The 25062-nt window shown below is 41.6% G+C and overlaps 1 protein-coding gene across 3 annotated transcripts in view; it reads left to right on the forward strand.

Annotated features, from left to right (window-relative positions):
* LOC105196972 (frizzled-2) overlaps positions 1-25062 on the forward strand; it is a 123661-nt gene that overhangs the window by 35816 nt on the left and 62783 nt on the right. The window contains exon 1 of one of the 3 annotated variants that reach the window (XM_026136131.2): positions 4845-5282. The exons of 1 other annotated variant lie outside the window; for it this stretch is intronic. The gene's annotated coding sequence lies outside the window, so the exon portion shown is untranslated. Of the gene's footprint in view, positions 1-4844; positions 5283-22560; positions 23354-25062 lie in introns of those variants that run through there. One more of the 3 variants, XM_026136132.2, reaches the window with a different exon arrangement.

The following is a 25062-nucleotide window of genomic DNA, read 5'->3' on the forward strand; positions in this document are numbered from 1 at the left end:
GTAACAAATATTGTTCCACTGGATATCCACGCGCTCACCGGAAACGAAAACACAAACGAAACCGATAGGAAAACCGTTTGATATTAAATCACTCTACCAGTTTGATATAAACAAAATTGAAAAGCTTGCAAAAGAATGGATCTTTTCGTTATAAAGCGAACAATATCCTCGATAACCCCGTTTACGCAATTGGTATTATTGGACAATTCTATAGGCTTTTCTTTTATTGTGTGAAATTATTCTTGTTGTTATTTAGATAACGCAAAACCTATTGTATCATACGTGCTTCACGTTTATCATGCATGAAATAGGTGTGTCTTCTCGCGTTCACACGTGTGACTGACGTTGATGTTTTTCTAGATAACAACGCCGGCTTTTCGAGTTTGTATCCGTACGATAGGACGCAAAAGTTCGCGGAGGCTAAAAGAGAAAACGAACACGTTTATTACTTGAAGCCTGAACTTTCTATAATAATTTTAAAGTTACCTTGTCTCGTTACCTTGGTTCTCCCAAAGTAAGATTTACGCTAGAAAAATCTATTTGACAGAGACAGACGCAAAATTTATTAGCTATAAATGAAATGAGAACAAAATTTTTCTATTTTTTTTTTTAAATATAAATTACACTTTAGAAATAATGTATTTTTAATTTTTACGTTGCAATATGAAAAAGAGTATCTTCCTGGGCTAATCATGGATATCTCGCGTCCGATCACTTTTTCGTCTATTTAACCCGCAGACTACCCTATTTTTTTATTGTTCAGACTATCTAATACTGTTCAGATTACCTAGCACTAGTAAATAGTTGTATTTTTCAAAGTGATTTTGGGCTCTGAAAAATCAGAAAAAAATTCTGGTATTGGGATTTTAACTATGGCCGCCTCAATAAAGATATTCCATGTCTATGTTTATACTACACACTCATATTTGTGGAGTATATCTTTATTACGGGGTCCATAGTTAAAATCCCAATAGTAATGAAGAATATGTTTGTACAATTATATAATTCAAAATGTTTTTTTACTCTTTTTTGTACCTGTCCTAATTTGAGACAGAAAAAATTCGTCTTGAATAATATGAGGGTCAGTCTGCGGAGGACGAAAGTGGTTCAAAAAGTCTCTAAAAATCTATGAACATATTTTCAAGTTTTTAAAACAAATACTTGCCGTTTATTTTGGAAAAAAAAATAAAATGTAGTAAGTATAATTATCAAAAATGGCAAAAATTAATCACAAATTGGGTAATTGTAATTTTTTATAATAAACGCGTATGATTCTAGGATTTTTTAGATACTTATATGCTTTGAAAAAAATATATAAGAATTCCAAATTCTTCAAAAAGTATAATTATTCGAGAACATGAAAATGAATGCTTTTTGAATAACAGCAAATAAGGAAAATATTATTATTTTAATGTAAAAATAATGTTTTTCTCAAGAGGCTCAATATTGATTTGTTCGCATATAATACGATTTGCCTCAATTCTACTCTTTAAATCCATTTTTTCTTAATAATTAATTTTCTTTTGAGAAAAATAATTTTTGAACAAAAACAGACATCCAAATATTAATTTAGAATGAAAAGAAGATAGAATACATACAATGATTCTTACATCTAATTTTTCATAAAAAGGACATGTATAATCATGGGTTACTGGCGCATCCGATACAAAATTAAACTTGATTTTGTTCGCAAGAAAATTGATGGACTGCATAAAAGTTCCTCCCAAAATTTCTACGACGATTCTTTAGGTTGAGATAAGAAGTGTGAGATCTTTTGAAACGAAAAAAAAATTTTATATATAGAAATCGATTGGTCACGAAATATCCATGTTTGTAGGATAAGCGTTAAAAAATCTACATTAATAAAAATGTGACATGAGATAATAATCGTCTTAACTAAGCCTTTTCAAAATGACGGCTGATGTTAAAACGACGCTATTCTCGTTTTTCTTATCACTTTCCCAATATGCTCGACACGCTACCGTTCTTCCGATAAGACGGAAAGAGGCGCAAGCATAGCGCCGGATAGGAGCTCGATCGAGTGGCCGATTCTCCTTTTGAAGGAGCCGCCGCCGACCGTGCTTCTTCATCATCGCTGTACATTCTCTCCTTTTCTTTCCTATCCAGCGCGTTGGTAACAGGGAGTCAAAGACGTTCTTTCGACGGGTGTTGCCATGACACCGTGAAACCTGCATCCCACGTCGAAATCTCTCTTCGAACTCCCGCACATTTTTCCCCTGCGGCGTTCTCTTCTGAGAAGTCTAGGGTTCCTTCTGAGTTCGGATTCGATAGATATCTAAACGTGCGAGGGTAACGCATCGTCAAATTGTACACCTACATATTGTATACATGCGTTGAATAATACGTCTATGGGGAATGTCTTCGCATTGCAAATGTGCACAATGTGAATTATTTTCAAAAACTAGACAATGCATCATCACCATTGCTCTGAATTACTTGCCGAGACGTAGAGTGAACTGTTCCATTAGCGGAAACTTGCCGCGAATTATTATCATTCGTGGTTTAAAGGCTGATGTTTAACTCTTTTTGGCACGAGTTTGCGAGAGCGAGCCTGGTATCCATTTGAAAATGCAACCTGGCCACTTTCCAGCGATTCTTTTATTTCTCTTTTCTCTCGATTTTTGCTGCAGAACGATGCGCTCCTCTCTTCGCCGTTTCCTTTATCGTCGTAACGTCGGCAACTCAATGCATTTTTACAACTGCTTCCGAGGCAGTCTGAATCTGTTTGACCGCTATAGAGTTCTTTGACCATTATATTTACCATTATATTTACGCTCCACCTATTGTGAATTTATCGATGTCAACCTTATTTTTATCGCGATTACGCAGTTTGAATGGATCGATCGAGTCCATCCAAGCTACTGTGGTCAAAGCAACGTTGTTAAGACTCTCTTTAAGCTGGCGCAATCGACGCGATACTCGTTGTACAAGTTTGCGAACAACTTCTATTAATTTCGCTGTGGCGGCGCAATAATGTACTAAATATCTTTAGAACTACCCTTATTGAGTGTTAACGTCGATATTAGCATCTAATAAAACATCTAAAACTTATTATCAAATCAATCCTCCATAGTCACGCTGGATCTTTTTTTGGTCCAGACGGAATTTTACTCTCAAATTTCTTCGAACAAATTTCAATCTTTATTAAATAACAGTTTTTACATTTGAATTGAACAACTATTTAGTAATATAAAACAGATATTAAAAAGTAATCTTAAATTTTTTTTTAGATTCTATGAAAGCTTAGAACAGTAAAAACAGTTGAGGTAGACAAAAAAAGACTCATTGTGCCTGGGAAAGGTTAATAGCAAATAAATGAATACATTATACTTTGAACATACAGTATTAACGTTAAGGACTCACATTCTTAACTGTCTTTCGCGCAACAAGTTTCTTCCTATTTCTATTCGTAGAAATTCGCAGGCTTATTTAAAGAGCCATAAACGTTTACATAATTTCCAACATGTTTCGAACCACGTTAGCGTATTTTATCGCGGCCGTGCCAATAAGTTTCAAGCCTATTCCAGCGGTCAAGCTTAACCGCGAGCCATTTTGTACCTGAGGAAATTTATCTTTGCTCGGCAAAACACTTGTAAGGAACGTCACGGTATGAATCTCTGGGATTTTTCTCTATTATGAAAATGTGCCGAAGTAAGCGCTGAAATTTACGACTGCGGAAATTTACCGGAATGGGCAGCCTGCCGACCACCCTTTCCAAACGATAAATTCCTTGGACTTTATCCAGCCACGTTTATCCGTGATTGTCTTACGCATAGTTTGTTCTACTTTAGTTCGCCTTTTCGCCGCTCCGTTGGTTTTCTTACTGTTTCCCCGGCATCGTGCGTCACCGGAGACGCAATATTTCGTCGCACTAACCCTCGAGTGAAGTAGAACGACCTGAAACACATTCCGCCATCTCAAGTCGCACCTCTAGTGAGTGTGCAAGGCCTGATAGAAAAACTCAATCTCCATTCTTTAACTGTACCAACAGCTATAGTCTACAAGCGATAGTGCACCGTATCTCGAGATCTGTGTGACTCGTATTATATTAAATCGAAGTGAAGGATTTACAAGCTATAAATTTAAAATTACGTAAGACTTTAATATATTAAAAGAATTGAATTTTTTTAAATATTAAGATAACATCAGAATCTCTCTCTTCATAGTAGCAATTTATTGGCGCAAGGATGATTTTGTGCCACAGTAAACACATTGATTGCAACATTATCCAATATTACCGAATGCAGAAATCCGATATTCAAGAGCTTTACGTTATTCACGGAATACATGTACGCGATTCGCTCTGCTCCGCTCCGCTCCGATCCGAGCCGGGCAATACGCTTTCGCGAGAGTGTATAAAAAAAAATATAATCTCTAAAACGATGCGCTCTTTGCGCGAACAATTGTAATACACCTTCGAGAGGGATGCACGCTCCGTGATCCTCGTAAAGGGTCGAATAGAGAAACGAGGGAGGGCGGAACGCGGTCCCTGGAAAAAAAAGCTCGCCGGAGAAGAAGAGGTACACACGGAGCCAGCAAACTCGCGCGAGAAAGAAATTCCCATTACTTTGGCTCCGGCGACGTCTACAACCCTGCCGCCTGCGTCTTCCTCTTCTTCCGTTTCCTGCTCGCACTCCCCCGTCTCTCCCCCTCGCACCCCTCGCACCATCCCGCTGCACCCTCGCCTCCTCCTCTTCGTCGCCGTCATCCTTCTCGCCGGTTTCTCCCCTAGAGGGGATGAGGAAGGACCGCGATGCACGCATGTGCCAGGGCCATTCTATCGATTTCTCTGTTTCGCGTGGTAGTCACGGGGAGGCGTCCCCGGTGTGTCGCGCCGTGTTCTCCCGCCGTACTGTACGCGCCACCCAAAACAGCCTCGCTACGGTCGTCGCCACCAGATTCCCTTTTCAAGGTTAACCCGTTAACCGTCGCTCGACACCTACGCACCCGAGCAGACGTTGGTCGGTTGGTTTAGAACTCGAGCTGCTCGCCGCTGCCCTTCGCACGACTTTCTCTCATTCTCTCTCTCTCTCTCTCTCTCTCTCTCTCTCTCTCTCTCTCTCTCTCTCTCTCTCTCTCTCTCTCTCTCTCACTTTCTCGTGCTTCGACTGTGCGCCGCGATTGTGCGAGTGACGAGGACAGTTTCCCAAAGGAGCATTGAACTACATAGATAACACAATCGAGGAGACACTTTGGTCGTCGGGGGAGTGCGGCGATTGCAAGTGCCTAAGCACGACCGTAACACGTGCCTCTCTTCTTCGGTGAGTAGAAGTTTTGAACCAATTTGACAGAATAGAAATTGAACTGATAATCTCACGACGAGTTCGAACTCTGACAACAGAACGACGAGCGGTAATGACTTGTACGTGTATATATCTAACAATAAAACGTGATAATTGCGTACCTCTAACGATACGCGTGATAAAATACTTTTTTCCGCAATTACGTCAGAAGGATAAGGATTGAGAAGTCGAAGATCGGTTGGTAAAGTTCGAAGTAGAAACCTTCTTGTATCGTGTGACATTTCGTACCACGCGATTCTAGGTGTTTGACGAAGGCAGCGCGACGATTTTTCTTTTAGTTGCCACGCATTAGCGCTAGTTAGCAGTCGAAGAATTCCTTTTCACGTGTAACAATATAAAAAAGATGTCATACATAAGCACTTAGCCTTGGAAATTGAGTTTGTTTAGCGGGCAGTCTCGGCTAGTTGAGAAATTTTGATTTAATTAGTGAAAGCGCGTTGCTTCAATCTCGAGTTTTGTCGTAACTATGTACGTGCGTAAAAACTTCTTCTCGTATTATTATTACCGGTTATTTGTTTTTTTTTTTTTGTATAATAAGAATTTAAATTAAAAAGGACAGGATTTACGAATAATTTGTAATTATCTTAATCATAGATACTTATAATTCAGCTGGAGATATTTGAAAATATTTAAATATAATATAAAAGGTATAATTTATAATTGGGATTTTAATTTTACACATATATATATATATATATGTACAATATAATAATAATAATATATGATGATATAAAAAATGTACGGAATTAATTTTTAATTCAACATTATAATACATTATATTTTAGGCTTATTAAAATTTTTTGTATTTAGCACATTAGGTTCGTTCACAGATTGACACGAACTTTTTCACGTGTGGGACTTTACAAACTGCCGTTGCGCCGAGTCCATTTTGACTGCGCAAGAGATAGAGAATGTCTTTTTAACCGACGCGGCTTAACGGCGTCATTAATAAGAAAGTTCGCGCCGTATTCAACCGCTGTACAATGGCACGCGACAATCTTTCCCGGCAAATCCCGTTATAAATGCCAAGGCTGTAAACGCAGCCGTGAACGATGTCGGCCGACAATATCGCTAACGTTGGTTTTTTTCGCGGCAATTTTCTTCCTCCTTCTTTCTCATCCGCGATAAGCACCATTCTCTTTCGCCGCGCGCACGGATAATCCAAAGGACCGTTTCAGTCTTTTAGGGATTGTGGGAGCGTGTTATCAACGGGCGGGCGATGCATTCGGAAAATCCTGCAGCAAGTAATCCTCGAACTAGTTACGTGAATCGCAAGTTTCGAAAGGAGATCCCTTTCTCTCCCTCTTCCTCTCAGTTTTTACTGTTTTTCTCGCGAAACCCGTCTTTATCGAGCTGCCCGTTGCGCTCGCACCGTCGCTCGCATTTATCCACTCTTTTAGCAACTTCGTTTCTCACACTCTCGTACGCACACGTGAAAAAGCTCGCTCTCAACGTTAGGCAATTCGAGAGCAATTTGAATTGACATGCCGCACCGGCTAGAGGAAAGTAATTACAAAGTGACGAGCTACGCTCGCGCCTGCGAGTGAACTCTGCGGACCTTTTCGTTGGGATTGTACGATACGTAACAACCTCTGTCAACCGCCTGTATGCGTAATCTATGCGAAAAGCACACGTGTGCCCATGTAGTCGCGCATATATTGCAGTTTGCGGTAACGTTGATTAAAATTACTATGCAAATTAGACGGAACCAGGCGACGAGACGTGCACGAGAACCGGAACGGAGAATAGGAAGTAACGAAAGGCCAAGTTCTCTCCTCGGGAAAGCGCAGAGGAGCTCCGCGGCGGTCGTTAACGTTTTTAGTGGCTCGTCTACAAATTTCGTCGGCGTACGTACGATAAGCGGCCGCTCTTGAACGACGTCGCGGAACTGATAAAAAGTCGCCTTTATCTTCAGCGCACCGTAGTTATAATTTAATTACACCAATTTTCCTAAATATTATTAGATGGATGTTCATCTTGATAATTTCGGATATATAATACGCGTTGGTTATCAACAGATACATTTTAGTATGTGTAGAGCTTTATTTTATTATAAGATATTACATCGCGTGAGAGAAATAGCTCTTCCTTCTCAAAGAGAAGCTTGGGTATTTTAAATATTTAATTAAGCGAGGTTGTAAATTGTACGCACAAAAAATTATAAATAAAATTGTGTATCGATTTCTCGCGAATTACAAGTTATCTAAAATAGATGTTTATAACTGCAACATAGAGATACAACAATAGACGTAACTATGGAAAAGGTTAACTTTTTATAGCCGCTATGATTAAATCTTGTTCCTGCGGACAGGTGCATTTTTTGCTTTCTCTAGCTTGACTTTGGCCTCTTCATTCGACTCTTAGCCAGAGTCCAAGAATGTATGGAATGTTATACTGACTCTGACGACCCGTGGCCACCATCGATTTCGTGAAACGAAATGATCCCTCTCCGCCAATTCGAGTACTCGCAAGAGAGGAATGCACCTTCTCGGTAGATCGAGAGAGGAGGCATCGCGATTCCCGTAGCGAGCGACGCACGAGGCACTAGGGTAAGCTTCACCCTCGAGGCATGTGCGCGTGGGGCAGGCGAATTGATCGCGTTGGGGTAGAATCATCCATCACCGAGTGACAGTCCCGAGCTACCCCATATTCCACCACCCCGCTTCCTCCCCCCTCCCTCCCCACCTCACCGCTCCTCCACCCTGTCATCCTCTCTTGTCCTGTCCTTCTCCTTCGATAAGAGGAATGGACAGAGGCAGGGCGATAGGGCAAGGGCGAATGTAACCGAGGCGACGTGAGAGAGGGCGGCAAACGGTGGCGGCCTCTAGCGACGCACGACGAAGCAGGCAACCCTCTCGACAATGATCAAACTGATCCCACGAGACAACGCGCGTCCCTCTTCGTCTCTCTCGTCTAACGATGTCGGATGTTTCTTCTCCCAATTCAATGCTACCTACTACTACCCGGTTTTATTCCTGTCGACTCTTCCGCAACGAGCTGCTTAGCTTAATCGCCGCACTCTCGCTCTTCGCATTCTTCGTGCCTCGCCTCGTGATACTTAATCTAGCGTTTTCGTAAGCTGTTACGAGTAGCGCTGCGCAGACTACCGGTATCAGCACTTTCCACGTTTATTAACGGCTCTCAGCCATTTATCGCTTTTCTGTTAGCTCATTTACATGCATTACCAAATCATTAGCAACGCGCTATGACGCATAATACATTTTACACGTTCCAATCTATAGTGGACTAATGATTATTTTACTGTCACGTACAATTCCGATATGTTATCAACATTCTGAAGACGTATCACCCTTTGCTCGCTAATAACGCATACGTGTTGTCATTTCGCATGTATTCGTAACGTAATCATTGTGCGACGTTTTTTTTTTTTTTTTTTTTAAAGAGATGCAAATATAAGGAATTGAAGCGCGGCCAAACGATTTCATCATGGATTATATGTACCACTTGACGTTCAGCGAATGATGAATACTCAGCCGGCTTCCGCACCGAGCAATCCCGCGAAAGAACGGTAATAACGTTACTGTATCATCGGGCTCGCGGTGCATTACTCAGCAACGGGTAATCGCATCAACGATTCTGACTCGACCCCTCCGGCTGCGCCTCCTTGCCCTGCTCCGCCGCAATTTTCTCGATCACGCGACACAAAGGACGGAAATCAATAATACGGTGAAGTTTCTATTTTGGGCCAAGCGTTTATTTCTGACCGGGAAATTTTCGATTTCCGCGTTTTTTTCTTCGTCAAATTACTATTTCAGTTTGTAGATAACTCGTTGTCTGTTTGAAAAACCGTCACAAACGTGATTCAGATGTATCCTTTTCAATTTTCCAGCTTTTTTCTCATTTGGTTGTTGCATTAGTTAACGCTGAAGTTACTTAAAAATGTATTCTTTATTCTACAATTTACATGGTATGGAAAATTTTGTATTACAATTCTTCGAATTGTAATACAAGGGGGACAATGGCCGATCGCGCGCCCTTGTTCCGGAGAACTGATACTTCAGAAGAAAGTGCGGATATTAGATACGTGCTGCCGTCGGTTCTGCGCTCCTATAATCTTAAGGCAATATTTGCGCTGTGCGCACTCACAAATCCGCCCCGGAGCAATATCATGCGTTCTGCCTCCATCATGTTACCGCTTACTGTTCGTGAGCACCAATGATTTTCGTACGTATAGTTAGTGCGTAATTGAATCATATAAAGCATCTTACTAATATGGAAAATATCTCAAGAACCAATTGTCTGAATTTTTTAACTCATTCTTTTCTGAAAAAAAATATCCGTACTAAATTAACATTATATCAAATAATCCGTTGGAGCTAGCAAATTACAAACGTTTATTCGTGATTTAAATTAAATTATGTGAATATCATGATAAAGATATCAATTTGATAGTTAGAGTGTCATCAATACAGTTTTATGATCTTTATGTTTTAATTAAAGAAGAATATTTTATGTGTTAAGCACGATAAACGATTAAATTGTAAATACAATATTTACATAAGTCAATATATTAATATTTATACGTTTTGCGTTACATTTCTTAGCACATCTGCAACGTAAAAAATTTCTTTAATCTACTTTAGTTAATAAAATACATATTAATCTCTAGTAGATAATTTAATGGTATATTACATTACAGTTAAATTTATATTATACTTTTACGAGACAGGGGAATCTCTTAAAAAATAACGAACTTTAAGACTTCGAGAATGGAAAAGTATAAATCGACGAACTCTATTACCAACGTAAAAGTATAAAATATTTTTAAAAAATTATGTCCGGAGTGCTGCGGCCATTCCACCTACCCATTTAAAGGTCAGTCCCCTTCAAACCCAATCGTAGATATTCCGTGTCCGATTTCTGTCCAAGGAAGTTTCTCAAAGTTTCAAAGATAATTAAATATTACATTATACTTTTTTCCAAAAAGAAGTATAGACGTTTTCTAGAAACTTGAAGGTACATTTATTTTTAAAGATTTTTTTGAACCACTTGAGAGAGATGTGATCAAACTCGAAATACCGATGATTGGTCCAATAACAAGATATGTTGTACTGTAAAGATTAATTAAATCAAATGAGGATCTTTCGAAGGATATTTTGAATTCGAATCTTGCCACATGGTAGTAGACGTGCAATAATTGATGAGTGCTTGCCAAATTATTTTGCGTCAATAGCGCGCCAGTAATTACATCCTTGGCGCTTGACTGCATAAAGTGAAGAGGAGGTGCAGTTTTAGTACGTTGACAGCGGGAGACACGTTTATCACGTGGTGGGCGTAGGAGGCACATGTGCGTTTTACATATGCGTCTCAATTATGCTCCATTCGCTCTCCGATAATAAATTTAGGAACTGCTCGCGTGGGAGACAGCAGGGTCGTTCGCATGATATTCACGACATTTCATGCGAATCTCATCTGTTTGTAAATTGGGAGTACGTTGCGACATTATTTACTTTATTCGATAAATTTTATTTTGATGTATAAAACACTCGATTACATGCGATATTAAATAGAAATACTAAGCGCTTAAATTGTATATTAAGCGTAAAGAGCAAATAAACTTTCATAAATTGTTTTAGCATTTCCAGCATTAATAATACTTGCATTCTACATGCATAATAATTTTCCTTCATGCATATTAATATTTTGCCCATCTTATTATTTCAGTAAACGAAAGACTATTTAATCCTTTGTATTCCTCCGTTGCGAGTAGACTCCACCGTGTAGAGCACGTAGAAAAACAAGAAAGTAGACAAAAATAAGCAATACTTATGCAAAAAAATATTTCTGTCTACTATAATGTCTACCTGTTGAAAGGAAGTTATGTCGGAAGAACGATGGAATTTTCATAGCAATGCTGGAATAAATTTCTCAGATATCGGCATACTAGTTACAAAGTTGTTATAATACAACGTGTGTATTTTCATAGAAACATTCAATCTTTTATTAGTTTTTTAAATTTAGTAGTTTTGAAATATTGATAGGCCCAACGGTATTAAAAAAGAACGCCTATTTTTCAACTTAATTTACGTTGTCGTCGCTTTCGTATTAGAATTTATCAATTTTATCAAATCATTCGATTAAATTTTACATAATATTATACCGCGGCGAATAGCGCGTACGAGGCAACCTGTTCAATCGCCGTATGAGAAGCTCTTTTGAGGTTAACGCTATGCGTGGCATACACGAGGTGAGAGAGCATTGTGATCTCGTAATGGACCAATATTTGCGATATGTACGCGGGAGGGTTAGCGCGGCTTACACTCGCAACCCTTGCGGGTTAACACACCACTGGAATTTAATGAAATAATCACGAGCGAGACTTATCCCTACAGAAGACGACGTGGTAACCGATTTTACGACATTTTACTCTTCAAAGGTGACATAAAAAAAAATCTGTATATTTTTATAAAATTATGTGACACGAGATTTTTTTCATACTTATTAATGTATCTTATATTTTATTTAAAATCTATATGATTCCGCGTAAATTTCAGATTTTCTACAGCTTTATAATGATTCGTAAATGTTTCTTTGCAATCTGCAGAAACAGCACACGCAAATTTATTTCAATCTTAATTAGACGATTAGAATTTTATGCTTCAATTAGAAGAAAGGCGATGGTATAATTTAACAATTTTTTTTTTCAATTCGCTTCTATAACGCTCGATATGTACGTAACGTAAGGTTGAATGTGCCAGGAAAAACTTACGCGTGTGAAAGTGTATGGCCGTGCGGCTTGTGTAATGAGCAATCTGGCCATTTTTGTCGGTTATGCCGAACCTGTCGACTTATTGAGCATCGTTGCGCGTGGGACGGTGGTTCTGTGAGTCGGCTATTCATATGAAGACGTAATTGGGCCGGTTGACAGTTTCCGAGTCACTCATTTGACATGTGACATGATTCAGAAGCGTCGAGTCGTTGTCACATCTTCAATTGGATCCTCCGTTCGAGCAATCAGCGTCCCGCGATCAACAAGAATCGCATCGTCTCCGTCATCTTCGTCTACCACCGCTTTATCGCGTAGCCCTTTGTTTGCCACTTCGAAACTCGCCCAACAACTTTTTTTCTGCGACGATGCTCGAGCAATTCATCTCTCGCGACACACACATATTTGCTTAACATACATACATACTATCTCTTCTCGATTAAAAGCATTTGAACTCGCAGAATGCATGATACTTCAAACGAAATCGAAGATTCATAGTTTTGCTTCGCGGACAAAATATTTCTCCAAAGTTTGAAAAGACGATTATTAATGCATCCAATATTTTATTACGTCTTCTTGACGTCATCAGAAAGCCAATGACATCAATTGGTCTCTTAGATATTATAGAATGTTAATAAATCATCGCGATGAACGCGGAATCCAATTGTAATTTTCAAAGAACAAGTATGATATTGACATCTTCTTTAATGTCAGCCGGTCTGAGGCGGTAATACAAGAGCGTTGAAATATCGTACGATCAGGGAGAAATCGAGGTATAGCCAAAAGGTTAATTGCATCGCATAGATTTTTCATCGATATGTCAATCATAGCGTGCGGCGTTCCGAGTATCGATAACGGTAAAAGTTCGCCCGTAATGTACGTTATTATGCACCTTGGTCGTCGTTACACCTGTCTAACTCGACAGCAAATAGAAACCTTACGCGATAACGAGTGATGGCGATGAGCGTGAGGAACTCGAGATTCGCCCGGTGTTCGGTTCGTTTGGTACGAGCTCCTCGGAATTTGTTTATCAAAGCGTTTAGTCGGAAATGATAATTCCCGGCTGACATTTAATCGTAATTATACCCGGTGCGCTAATTGTGCGTTATTAGACGCCCGTCAAGTGCCTGGCAAACAATCGCGCGCGGTGTCGAGATCCGCATATCCGGTGTTCTCGTCTCACCGACAGGACGTCGATCGTTGCTGGTAGAGCAGCAACAACGGCCAACGAGGTAGTCTCTTGCGCAATTCCCCGTAAATTCACGTCGTTGCGAATGTAACAAAACAGCCGGAAGAATTTGCAAGAAAAGCACAAGAGGGAGAAGGGGGAGGTAGGGGGAGGCGAAAGACGAGCGAGGCGCAACGATCGAATTTGAATGATAAAGCGTTCACCTAATTTACAAACTTTATTTCGCTATATCAAGCGAGATCGATCTCCGAGACAGGCGCGCACGGTTGAGCACCTCTACGTGGTTGGCAACAAATCAGCATGACAAAGAGTATAGGAAGGAGGAGGTGGTCGAACGCGTTCGGCTCGGTATACGCTGCCAGTTGAAGACCGAAGGGGTGTGTGGCCAGTGAAATCTGTCACCCGGATGTCAATCAATATTTCGTGGGGTTCGTACGCGCGCCCCCCAACCAACCTTCTGTTCAGCCTCTCTTATCGTCCCCCGCCTCTCTATCCCCTTGTACTACGTACGTGTCCTCGTCTATCTGCCTCTCTTTCTTTCTCTTTCGCGTGCGTGATCGCGTCATACGTGCGCGTCAACTGGCTAGGCGGAATCTGCAGGACCGCGTGTGCGATCACCACCGACATACGACCGACAACAAATCCCCTTTCTCTTTCTGGAAGCGATTAATTTTCTAGTGGAAATTAATCAAGAGGAAAAAAATGTACGTGCCGGGCGTGCGGGGGGACGGACAATACAGTGATCTGATGGTAGATGGGAATGTAACAGCCGGTCGTAATCGTCCGGTCGCCCCCACGACACATAATGCCTAAGCGAAGCACTCTGTCCATTAATAAATCATAACAGGTTCTTCCGATTGCCTCGCGTTAATACGCCAGACGGACAACTTCTGTTGTTGCTTCGTGACATTCTAATTTCGCTGATGAGTCCGACAAAAGATCGCGTTACCTTTCAAATCTACCAATTAACATACCATAAACATTCCAGTCAGTTTTTACTCGTACGAAAAGTGAACGTATCGCGTGCTTCGCGGTCTTTCCGTACACGCCAAGATATTTCCATATCCGCGTCAATTTGTCCACCCTGCTTGTCAATATTTAAAATAGCTCCCCACCCACGATAGGCGTAATTAAGCCGACTTTAAGGGAGCTAGAGCGGAGAGCCCTCGATATGTCGAAGCGAGAGACAGGGTATAGAGCGGAAAAGAGGGACGGGATTTATGATTTTCCCGTTATGCGAAGCGACCAGACGCACTTCACATTCGATTCCGTGTCGACGCCGACGTCGACGAACGTCGACGAACGTCGACGCTCCCCATCATCATCGCCGAACTAGCCGACCGGGCTCTCGTAGTTATCTGCGCGCCGCGGAATATTACGAAAATCGGGGGTGCGCACTGGGTGCACGTTGCCGTGCGCATCCCTCAAAATAGAGTTACGAAACTGTAACTACGTTTCGATGCATTAATGCGACATAGGGCCTGGGGTTGGACCCCGGGAACTTTGTCGGAATTCATGGCGGCGTGGCGCAGCGCGGCCGCTCGCTGTAACGAATCGATCGCGGTTACATCGCTTTTCGGTGCGCCAAGAGGGAAAGCCGGTTTACAGCGGCCTGATCGCTTCGCTCGCTCGGGGGTGTAACCTCGTCATAATCGTCGAACAAGGAGTAGATTGTGAGACGTGACGGCATAGTGAACGGACTCGGAATTGTATTGACACCGAGTCACTTACAAGAACGTGCCTTGCATCAGAATTACCATGCTCCGACGAGAATAGGAAAGTAGAATAATAGTAAGATGGTGATAATTACGAGGCTGTACCGGTCACAAGTAGATCTTACAATTAGTGCTCAATAATTTTCTAGACGAAGTTACGAATATTTATCAGATTTCCCAAACTGCGTGCCGCATATCTGCTGGACCACAGTTTTTAAGGAGAACCCAGAAATATGATATATCACTAAAATTAAATTATTGATCAATTTAATAATTTGATGTTCACAAGCATCTCTACTATGTCCCCTTATCCCGAAAATCTAAAGAAATTTATTGCGAAAAATATTATCTCGATCAGGGATTTTTGAACCTGGATCCTCCAGAATTTTGTACGGGTGTCATTGCCAGTTTGGCTACCAAAGCACTTGGCAATAGTTATCGCAATAACCCGATAATGCTGTGAAATAAGTGTCAATTTCAGCTGATGTACATACAGTATAAACGATATCCTAATGTTACATCTTATATAATATCATTTAAATGTGTTGATACACTTTTGAGCTGGTCATATTAGAATATCGTTTACATTGAACATGGGTGCTATGCAACGTAGGAGTGTGTACAGAAGGCGCTCGTGAGTCTGTTGATATTCGTTTATAAATCTATTCTTTGCATATTTCAATATCGTATCCTGGACAAGCAAGAGTAATCCGCAAAGCATATAATCGATTGTTATTTTTCAAACAGCTTTCACACGTCGTTGTTGATCTTACTCGCCGTATGTCTGATCTTTTACTTAGCTATATTTTGTTTCGCACGAAGTTTAGTCGACGTTCGCCTAAGAGGATTATTACGTAACGGTGTTCGACGGTTAGTGTATGTCGTATGTCGTGGAAACACAATTCACTTTGCGCTCATCTTTAAACACAAATGGAAGTCTCAGTTCTTCCGTTGATTAGATATTTTAATGATTCTGCAAGATAAATGGCGATAATAAAATTTAGTAGCGTGAAAATGGGACGTGTGTCATATCCTAGACATATTCTCAGGACGTTACGGAGCGTCACGTTGTAGAAAAGATGCATGCCATTCGTGATTTCTGACTACACGGTAAGCAACAATGCGGATCATTCGAAAGAGGACCGCGAGCTATGCGTACAAAACCAAAACTGATTTCGAAACTGATCTCTAGAAATTCGAATGGTGTTCGGATTATCCGCGCTTGGTTTCTATGCGGATGCATTAAATTCCCGCACTGAGACGCTTGAGCTTTCGTCGCAATCTGCTGCCGTCGCAGAAATGTCTCGTATTGCGGCGACGACGACGATGGTACTTTAAGGCCGCGGAGTGCTGCACTCAACAAGCGCTTTGCAAGCGTCGAGTTTTGCCAGTAGCATGTATTATGCTCAAGAACATTATTTTTCCACGTACCAAACTCCTCTCGTCTCCTCCTATATTAAATATTTTTGAATTACGCGGGAAATTGCAAATTTACGCGGTCGGAGAAGCATGATTGAAAACGTGAATAATTAATAATATTTGCTCCGTGTTACACTAATAATGCAATAATTAATATACGTACAGCGTTATTATTAAGGACGCAAAATCTGATTTATCGTATATGTCATAGGAATCCGATATATTGCGCTAAAATACATGTATTTAATTCACAAATAATATTCATGAACCGCGCAAACTCTTCGTACACACGGAAAGTCTATTCATCGATAAAGTACACAGCGATGCAGCATTCGTTTGCTATCGTTGTTCGCCGTCATCAACAACGATGACGGCGTTGCGACGAGACGAGAAGCGGCCGGGGGTTGGGCACATGGGATTCTTTCTTTGCGAAGTATTTCCTCGGTGCAGCAGCCCTCGGCAAAGTCAGGCTACTTTGATCGCCACTAAAACATTTTCGCTACCCTTCTTCCATCAAGCCATCGACCCCTTCCGTACCTCGTTCTGGCGCCGCCGATAGTAGCTTTTGCCGCTATTTACGTCGCAACGGCGGATGGTCGCATTGCCCGCTACCAACTAATTACAGCGCGGATCAAAGAATTCATCGACGTCACTCCGCGCCGCACCGCGTCGCGTCGCGTCGTGTCGCATCGTGTACGAGAAAAGCATAGAAATGGAACCGTGCAAGAGGGAGCCGTACCGAGCCGCCCTTACGAACCCATGCCTCTGCATAGGCGCTCTTGCTTACACCAGAGAAACACGTCGCCATGCGATTCTATTACACTCACGCACGCATACGCGACACTCGTCTCGCTAACTCGGTGACAGCTATAAAAAGTTCAGATAAATTTGTTCCCACGCAGTTTCTCATGCGTATCGTTTGCGAATGCCAAATTTGCGAAACGAAATTACGCGAACCTGCCAGTCGAAAACCGCAGTTTTTTTGTGAGCGAACCGTGATACGGTTATAATTAAGTTACGTGACATTTTTGAACGATTATCATAACGTTATCTACAGTTGTTTCTACTTAGTTCTTTTTTATCTGTCCACACTTGTCGTCCAGACGTAAAAGTCATGAGAAAGCGTCGAGCAGCGTCGTTGAGTCTCTTTGACGCTTGACAAGTCTACAGAAAAAAAAACCTCGAGAGAATATTCTTCCCCTTCGAACAGACGCAACTTCGATTCGTTTCAGTCATCATTACTTGTCGACCCATTTTTCATCGTAGCGTCTTACTTTTGAATTTTTTCCCTTTGCGATAAACGAATTCATATGTAGGAATATCCATAAAGTCGGAACTTCTCTCTTCTTCATGAATAACTCTGTCTGGCGCTACAACGCGATTTACAACGCGGAAACCACTGTCGCGACTCATCAACGCGATGTCTCCGGTCGCGGTCTTTTCCTCGTAAGAAATTCACCAGGCAAACATAACGAGTGAAAACGATGCGGATAAAGAGAAAAAGAGAGGAAGGCTTTGGCAAAAGTTGGAATCCCAACGCATCAAAGCAAGGATGCTCCTTCTGTCGGAAAATTAGGCTGCGTGACATCTTTGAGGATTCTTTCCCCGTCGCTCATCCGACTGTTAGCTTTGACTACTCTGTTTTGACGTTAACGAGAATATTTCGCATTGGTAAAAAAAAAACGAAATTATTTTTACGAGTTCATCGATGCGCGAACGAGAGAGTTGCGCGGTAATGTCTTTGTAAGGATCGGGTTTCTCCTCGTGAGATGGCCTCGATGAGATCGAGGAACCTCCCTCTCCCACCGTTGCAATACACGCTTGAGAATTATGAATTCATGAAAAAACAAGCACACTCATTACGGTCTCATCGTGATTTTTTTTCTTTTTTTTTCTTTTTTTCTTTTGTCCCTGCGTACACAAGCAAATCTACTTTATGCCGCGCACTCGACCATCATTCGTCAACTACAAAGACTTTTCAGCCGAGCGATCGTTACTTTCCGTTTTACTTATCCATCTTTATGAAAATTATCGCATACTATACACGATGAATAGATGGAAAAAGACGAAGAGAGGAAAGAGGTAGAGTGGATTGCGTTCAGCAACGTACACGCATGTGGAGATTGTCATCGAGTAAATGAAGAGCGCGACGCCAAATTCGTGATATAGGATTCGAAAAAAAAAGCCACGGACGAGGGTAACTTTGAGTGGAGGGAAGAGAAAGGGGCTTTCTTTTCGCTCTCTGACCGGCCATTCTTTATGATGTCACAAAGTATAATACGAACTAATTACCTCGTCGACATCAAAGGTGCACTCGACTGCTACTAGAGGATAATAAGTGGGTACTTTCGTGAACTTCTCTGCATACGTGACATCGGAAGTAAACTTCTGACAAGACATGAGAAGACAAAGGCAACAAAGGTGGAAAAAGAAGAAAACTGAAGGAGAAATCGCGAATGAGAGCGAGGAATCTGGAGCAAGTAGAGAGAAAAAGTGCAAAAGAACGTTCAGCATCAGTGAATGATCATTAAGAACGGAAAAATCCGCGAAAGAACGGTAGAGATGATCGAAAGGGTACGAACGAGAAGAGCTTTTTTTCAGCTGATTAGACACGCGATACGAAAGAAGCTGGAGACGAGTATTGCTCGCGGTACTGTCAAAGCTTCGTCACCCCTCGATTCTCTCTTTAGCGTGCAATGCCGCGCGTACAGAGAAAATCAAAGCAAGTCCCGTCATCCGACAACGATGATTATCAAATGCAAAACTCCAAAGAATAACCAGTGTAATTAGCTTCTTCAGGGTTCCATCCCGTTTTGTCGGAAGCACATTCGACAATTTATCATTGTATCTGTTGTACTCGAAGGAAGAGTAGGAGACCAAGTAGGCGGGAAAAGTGAAGGAGAGAGGACGGATGTGAGTGCGTCGGACATGAGTATCAAAGTGCTAGAATCTCCCTCGTTGTTATCGGCGCCGTCGTTCTTTTTAGTTGCGAACACGGTACATACGAACCTCAGCGAGGCCGCACGGCGGAAAACTTCAAAGCCACTGAAACGATTGTTCGGTAACGCTCCCGTACGTATGCGCCTCGAGAGGCAGGCGAAGGGACGCAAGCACTCGCGAACGCGCGCCCATTCCTTTGATTACCAACTACTCGTCCCCGTACTCTCTTACTCTTTCTCTGTAATTCCCTCTCTTTCTCTCCTTCTCTCTTTCTCGCAGCATAAGAGACGAAAAGCCGATAAAAAAAGGGGTTAAAATACATCGGGAAGACGCACACCGTGTTCCTTGTGCGCCAAGCGCGAACGAAGGAAAAGAAAAAAAAGTCTCTATGATGAAGCAGCACTATGCCACGTTAAAGCAAAGGATGTCGCGCGACCTCCTCGCCGGGACGGAGCGAGTTCATTGATTTTACGAGTATTCGTCCAACCTCATCTTTTTAGTCGAGAAAGGAGACGTCGGTAATTAATGCTCCACCGAATCTCGTCTCCTTCGTTCATTTTTCTTGAACGATAAAAAGATTCAAATTATTATCAGCTCGCTACGAATACTTTTTTCATACTGTATTTACATTAACTTTCCAATGCAGTAAACTGAGTTCTAAACTGTGTGTGTCCAATTTTAGGAAAGAAATACAATTAATTATTTACATTTATTATATTATTATTTATACAGAATAGTCCTAGATTTTTCGAAGATACTTTTGAAGATACTGAATTGATAACAAAATGTTTCGAACAACAGTTTATTAGTTTTGAGGAGCCTAAATAATGGTAAAAATCAATTTTTGAAAATGACATGAAGGTTACTGACATTTTTAAAAGCTATAATTATGTAGCTTTATTACGACAATTGTTTACATATTTTTATATTTTACATTATGATTTTCATAGTTAATTTGTGTATAAAAATGAAATTATCGATAAGTTTACGAGGTATATTAAATTTTATATTGAAGTATACCAATATCTTATGAATTATTGATAACTCTACTTTAATACTTTTATATGTATATAAAATATAGTTAGAGAAATTTATTACGTGAAAAAAAATTATATAATTCTATAAAAAATAGCGATAATCTTTATATAATTTTCCAAAATCCTTCAAAATCAACAAACTTTTGTTCGAAACATTTTGCTGTCAGTCCATTGAAAGTCTCTTAAAAATCATGGCGATTCGCTACGAAAACCATCCTCTATATTTATACTTCTACAAATCTTTACGAATATCTCAAAGTTAAACCTGCTAAATCCAGGTTACAGGAAATGTCGAAATTTCAAAGATCTGTATTGCGAAAATGGAATCTCTAAAGACCTGGCTAAAAACCTAATAATAACATTGTGACTTGATGGGTTAACCTCTATCCATCATCCATTATAATCTCGTGTTCTGGCGAAAAGACGCCAATGGTTGGGTGGGTATTGACATAATTGAATTTAGGAAAACTTTGGGCTATATGCCTGTTCAGCTTTCGCTACCTGTCGAGCCGGTTTCAGCAAGTCAACTATTCGTCGATACCCGTTACAAGAAAGGCTAAATATCTACGTGACAAGGATCATAACTTGTACGGTCTCGGTCCTGAGAGACGTCATTCGGCGACTGTAACCGCAACGACGAACCATCGTTCGAACACTCGTCAAGAATTACGAGCATCATTATTATCCGGAATAATGTTGTAGCAAATCGAGTTCTCTTGCATCTTGAGGGATACAGGTATCCTTCTCAGCAATGCGGCGACAAGTTGCGAGCTGATTACATTCATAACACGGAGAGTTCCGATCCTGCGAAATAATTGGCAAAAGCTGTAACTCGACATAATTTACGATTTCTTTGCGTTTATTTATACCACCTCATCATCCACTTTGTTTGATGTACTGATTTTATTTTGATAAGATAATTTCTGGTAATTTCGGCCTGATTTTTAAGTTTGAGTTCTTGATCCAAGATCTCCAGTTGGAATTTTCAATCTCTCATTCTGTACTCCAGGATTCCGTGAACTGGTTCTCGATTATCGACACAAATAACAGCTGCGCTCGAAAGTTATTAATATCTTAATTACGGACTCTCGTTTTTGCGAGGACGTCTGGTCGATCGGTTCTTCAAAGCAGGACAAGAGTCCGCTTGCATGCTACGGACTACTACGGACACGATATATATACGATTGCACGCAATCTTTATTAAAATTCCTCTATCTTATCATTGTATAACTTATGAATTATGGATTATGAATTATCTTAAGCACTTAAAGCATAATTATGCTTTAAAAGAAACTTCGAGAGAGTTGGTCCCAGTCCATTGGACAAGATTATTAATCTTCTTGTAACTGTAATCTTCTGTCATTCTCGACATTCTCAACACTTATTATTCTTAACCTTCCGTAGACAACCTGGGTCTTCTTCGACAAGCGCATTTTTACTCTCAAATTTAAATTTTTATTAAACAAAAGGGTTTTAACGTTTAAGTTGAACAGCTATTTAGTAATTGTAGCAGAGTTATTGAGAAATAATTCTGAAGTTTCCTGGATTTTTTAAAACTTACAGCAGTAAAAAAATGTTGATTAGACAAAAAACCCCTCCAGATTGCCCTACAGAGTAAATAAAAATATAATTGCTTGTATTGTTAAAAATGTCATGAAATTCAATGTATTTTTAAGTTACACAAATGCATAAAATTTAATGTATGAAAATAACTGAAAAGTGTATGCTTATTTAATGCACTTTTGACAACATTAATGTATGTACTTGCTTGAAATTTGCTTCCGTTAAGTTATACATTAAATTTAGCTAAATTTAACTAGTTTTTTTAACATTGCATGGAGGGTTGATATTTTTATTATTTTTATAATATATAGTTACAATTTTTTTAATTTACCAAAATCTATCTTTTTAGCAATTACATTATTCTCATCTCCAACCAGCGAATCGGGTCATAATTTCATACTAATGCGCTGATGTATCGGCAATGCAGAGACATGACAAAGATCCATAGCGGGCGACATATAAATTTGCGATATTCCCTCAGCGGACCGCGAAGCGTCACGTTATCGCGCAATCACGGGCGGAGGCACGCACGCGCTCGCGAGCTGCGGAAAATTCGCAGTGATGAGCGAGAGGCGCGACGTCGACCGCGTCGAACTCTGGGGGAGAGGAGCCAGAAAGTGCGACGACACGCGGACGCGCGCAGCCGATGCGAGCATTGGATAAAAGCGAGCGTCGCCGCGCGGCGCGTACATTTATCGCTCGTCTACGAAACCGTCAACCAGGACGACGACGCGACGGCACGTGGCGGTTCCGTAAATCGCGACTCCACTATATCGTATCGGCCCGCATCCCGTTTTTTCAAACCGCGACAGAAGTTCCGCCAGAAAATCAGTGTCGGACACGCATCGAGAGTGACTTCGCGGTCGCGGACGCAAATTAAAGAGAAAAATTAACCGACTATCCCGTGTTTTTGTTTTTTGTTTTTTTTTTCGCTGCGTTTCGGACTTGGAGCGAAGATAAGACTCGTCGCATGAACAGCTTCGTCGAAACGCATGACGATTTAAGGTAGTAGCAAATGATCCGGACGCGCCGAGAGCGCAATTTTCCATCGGGAAACGTCTGAGACGAATGGAATGTGACGCCCGGGCCGGTCCAGGATTTACTTGAGAGGAAAATCGCATCGACGTTACGCGGACCGTGATACGTCGACGAGGACACCGCTGTCCACGTGACAAACGCGGCGGGGTAGGAATCGGATGCGAGTGAAAATACGAGGAAAGCATTCATCCATACACGATTGCTCGACGCGTGACGTCAATGGACTGGATAATCGCGGTGCGATAGCTGCACGCTACGTCGATGCACACACTATCAGCGGGCAATACGCACAAGAGGAACGACGAAGACAGGCAGGCGTCGCTGGAGAATCGCGCGCGTCCACCAAGGAGCCCGGCACCACCAACGTTGCGCGACGTAATCTAATCGGGGCCGGCTGTCAGGTGAGAATCCGAGATAGCGAAAGGTGGAATCCGCGGTGTATTTTACCGTTAACGAAGCGTTATCGAAATTAAAGGAGTTGCCCACGCAGTGAAATTATTTCGCCGGGCGATTCGTTAAACATATGCTTCGGTCGTTGCCTCGACGCGGGACTATCTCGTAAAGTAGACAAATGTCTTCCACGGCAATTAAGAGCAGGAACGTAGATATTCATCTTGACAAAATTCTCGTTCTCGTTTTGACGTGAAGGAGAGATGTGCCCGGTGTCTTATCTTCAGCTCCGCATCGCGCAAACCAGAAAGTTGACGCGATAGATACGGCTAGTTGATACGGAGGACGAGTTTGCTTCGTATACATATACTGCATGTGTATTAACGATAAGCATTTGTTATAGGAAAATATAAACATATACGGTTCTACAAATGTAAATCGCACGTAACGATATGTCCGTCCATATCTAATCGCTGTTAATTAAAATGATTAATGAGGAAAGCCCATTAACATATATATGCAGATAGCAATCGGACTCGATCAGATTAGTGAGATTTCAATCTCGGTGTTGCACGCCTTCTCTCGCGGCTCTATTCGCGATTTATTTAAAATCAACGTTGCATGCAGCCCATGAATATTTAATAATAGCACGTGAATTGCGTGTGTGTCCGCGCGAATTATTTTTATCCTTCGAATCGCGAGTAGCGCGAAGGATGTCTTGATTTCTTTCAGTCCACCTCCATTTTGCCGTACGTACGTCGCGCGGTATATCTAAAATCTCTCGCTGGTTTACCACTCAAATTTGTTCCGCATCCGATCATTCATTAGCGTCATGTAGCGGACGGTGTACCTCTGCTGATCGATCTTATCTTTGTGCCCCAGCGGTACCTCGCGCGAAAACGAGCTCGCGCTCTCGCGAAAAACGCGATCGTCGTGTTGCCTCGAGAGTAATGAGATCGGAAAGGTACGCGTACTTGGGACGCGCGGGATAAACTTTGCGATTTTTCTCGGGATTTCGCGTAAACGCGTGAACGCGGAAGGGGGAAGGAAGAGGACTGGCCAGTCGGGGCGTTCCTCGAATTACCGGCGGAATTACCAGGCGGAATTAGCCGCGACGCGGTACATCACAATTAATTCGTAATTAAATCCTTTAGGCGGGGAGGGAGGAGGCGTGGTCCCCCTTTCGTGTATATGCCGTGGCTTTCGCTCGCGTGGGCGGTCAGGGTGCTCGCTCGAAAGCATGCTCCGGCGAACGAACGTGATGATGTCGAGGGGGGTGGGGGGGATGGGGGGGTCCCGCGTATCGCCGCGCCGGTATGACAGCAGGAAATAAAGGGCAAGCCGTGCATTAACGTCGACGGTCAAAGGGTCGCTCGAATATCGACCGAGAGACGGTCGACAGTGTTAAATTGCCATTTGTCGGTCGGGGAATGTCCCCGCTTGTGCTTCGTATATCCGCGCTGACTGTCGTCCGATATATGTCGCCCCGTCTTGTATACTTTGACTCCCCGTCGATGAAATCCTAACGCTTCTCATGACACTTTCGTGTTCCCTTTTACTCCTCGAGTATTTCCCTTTGTTTCGGTTCATTTTTTATTCACCGCGTCCTGATCCGCTTTTACGCCTGCAAATAACCGCGACAAAATCTTTTTCGTTGAAGCGGAAGTCGCGTTAATCAAAAGCGACACGCTTTTGTAACGAGCTCTTTCTCGATTGCACT

This window comes from Solenopsis invicta, chromosome 8, assembly GCF_016802725.1.
Source record: "Solenopsis invicta isolate M01_SB chromosome 8, UNIL_Sinv_3.0, whole genome shotgun sequence".
Classification (NCBI taxonomy): Eukaryota; Metazoa; Arthropoda; class Insecta; order Hymenoptera; family Formicidae; genus Solenopsis; species Solenopsis invicta.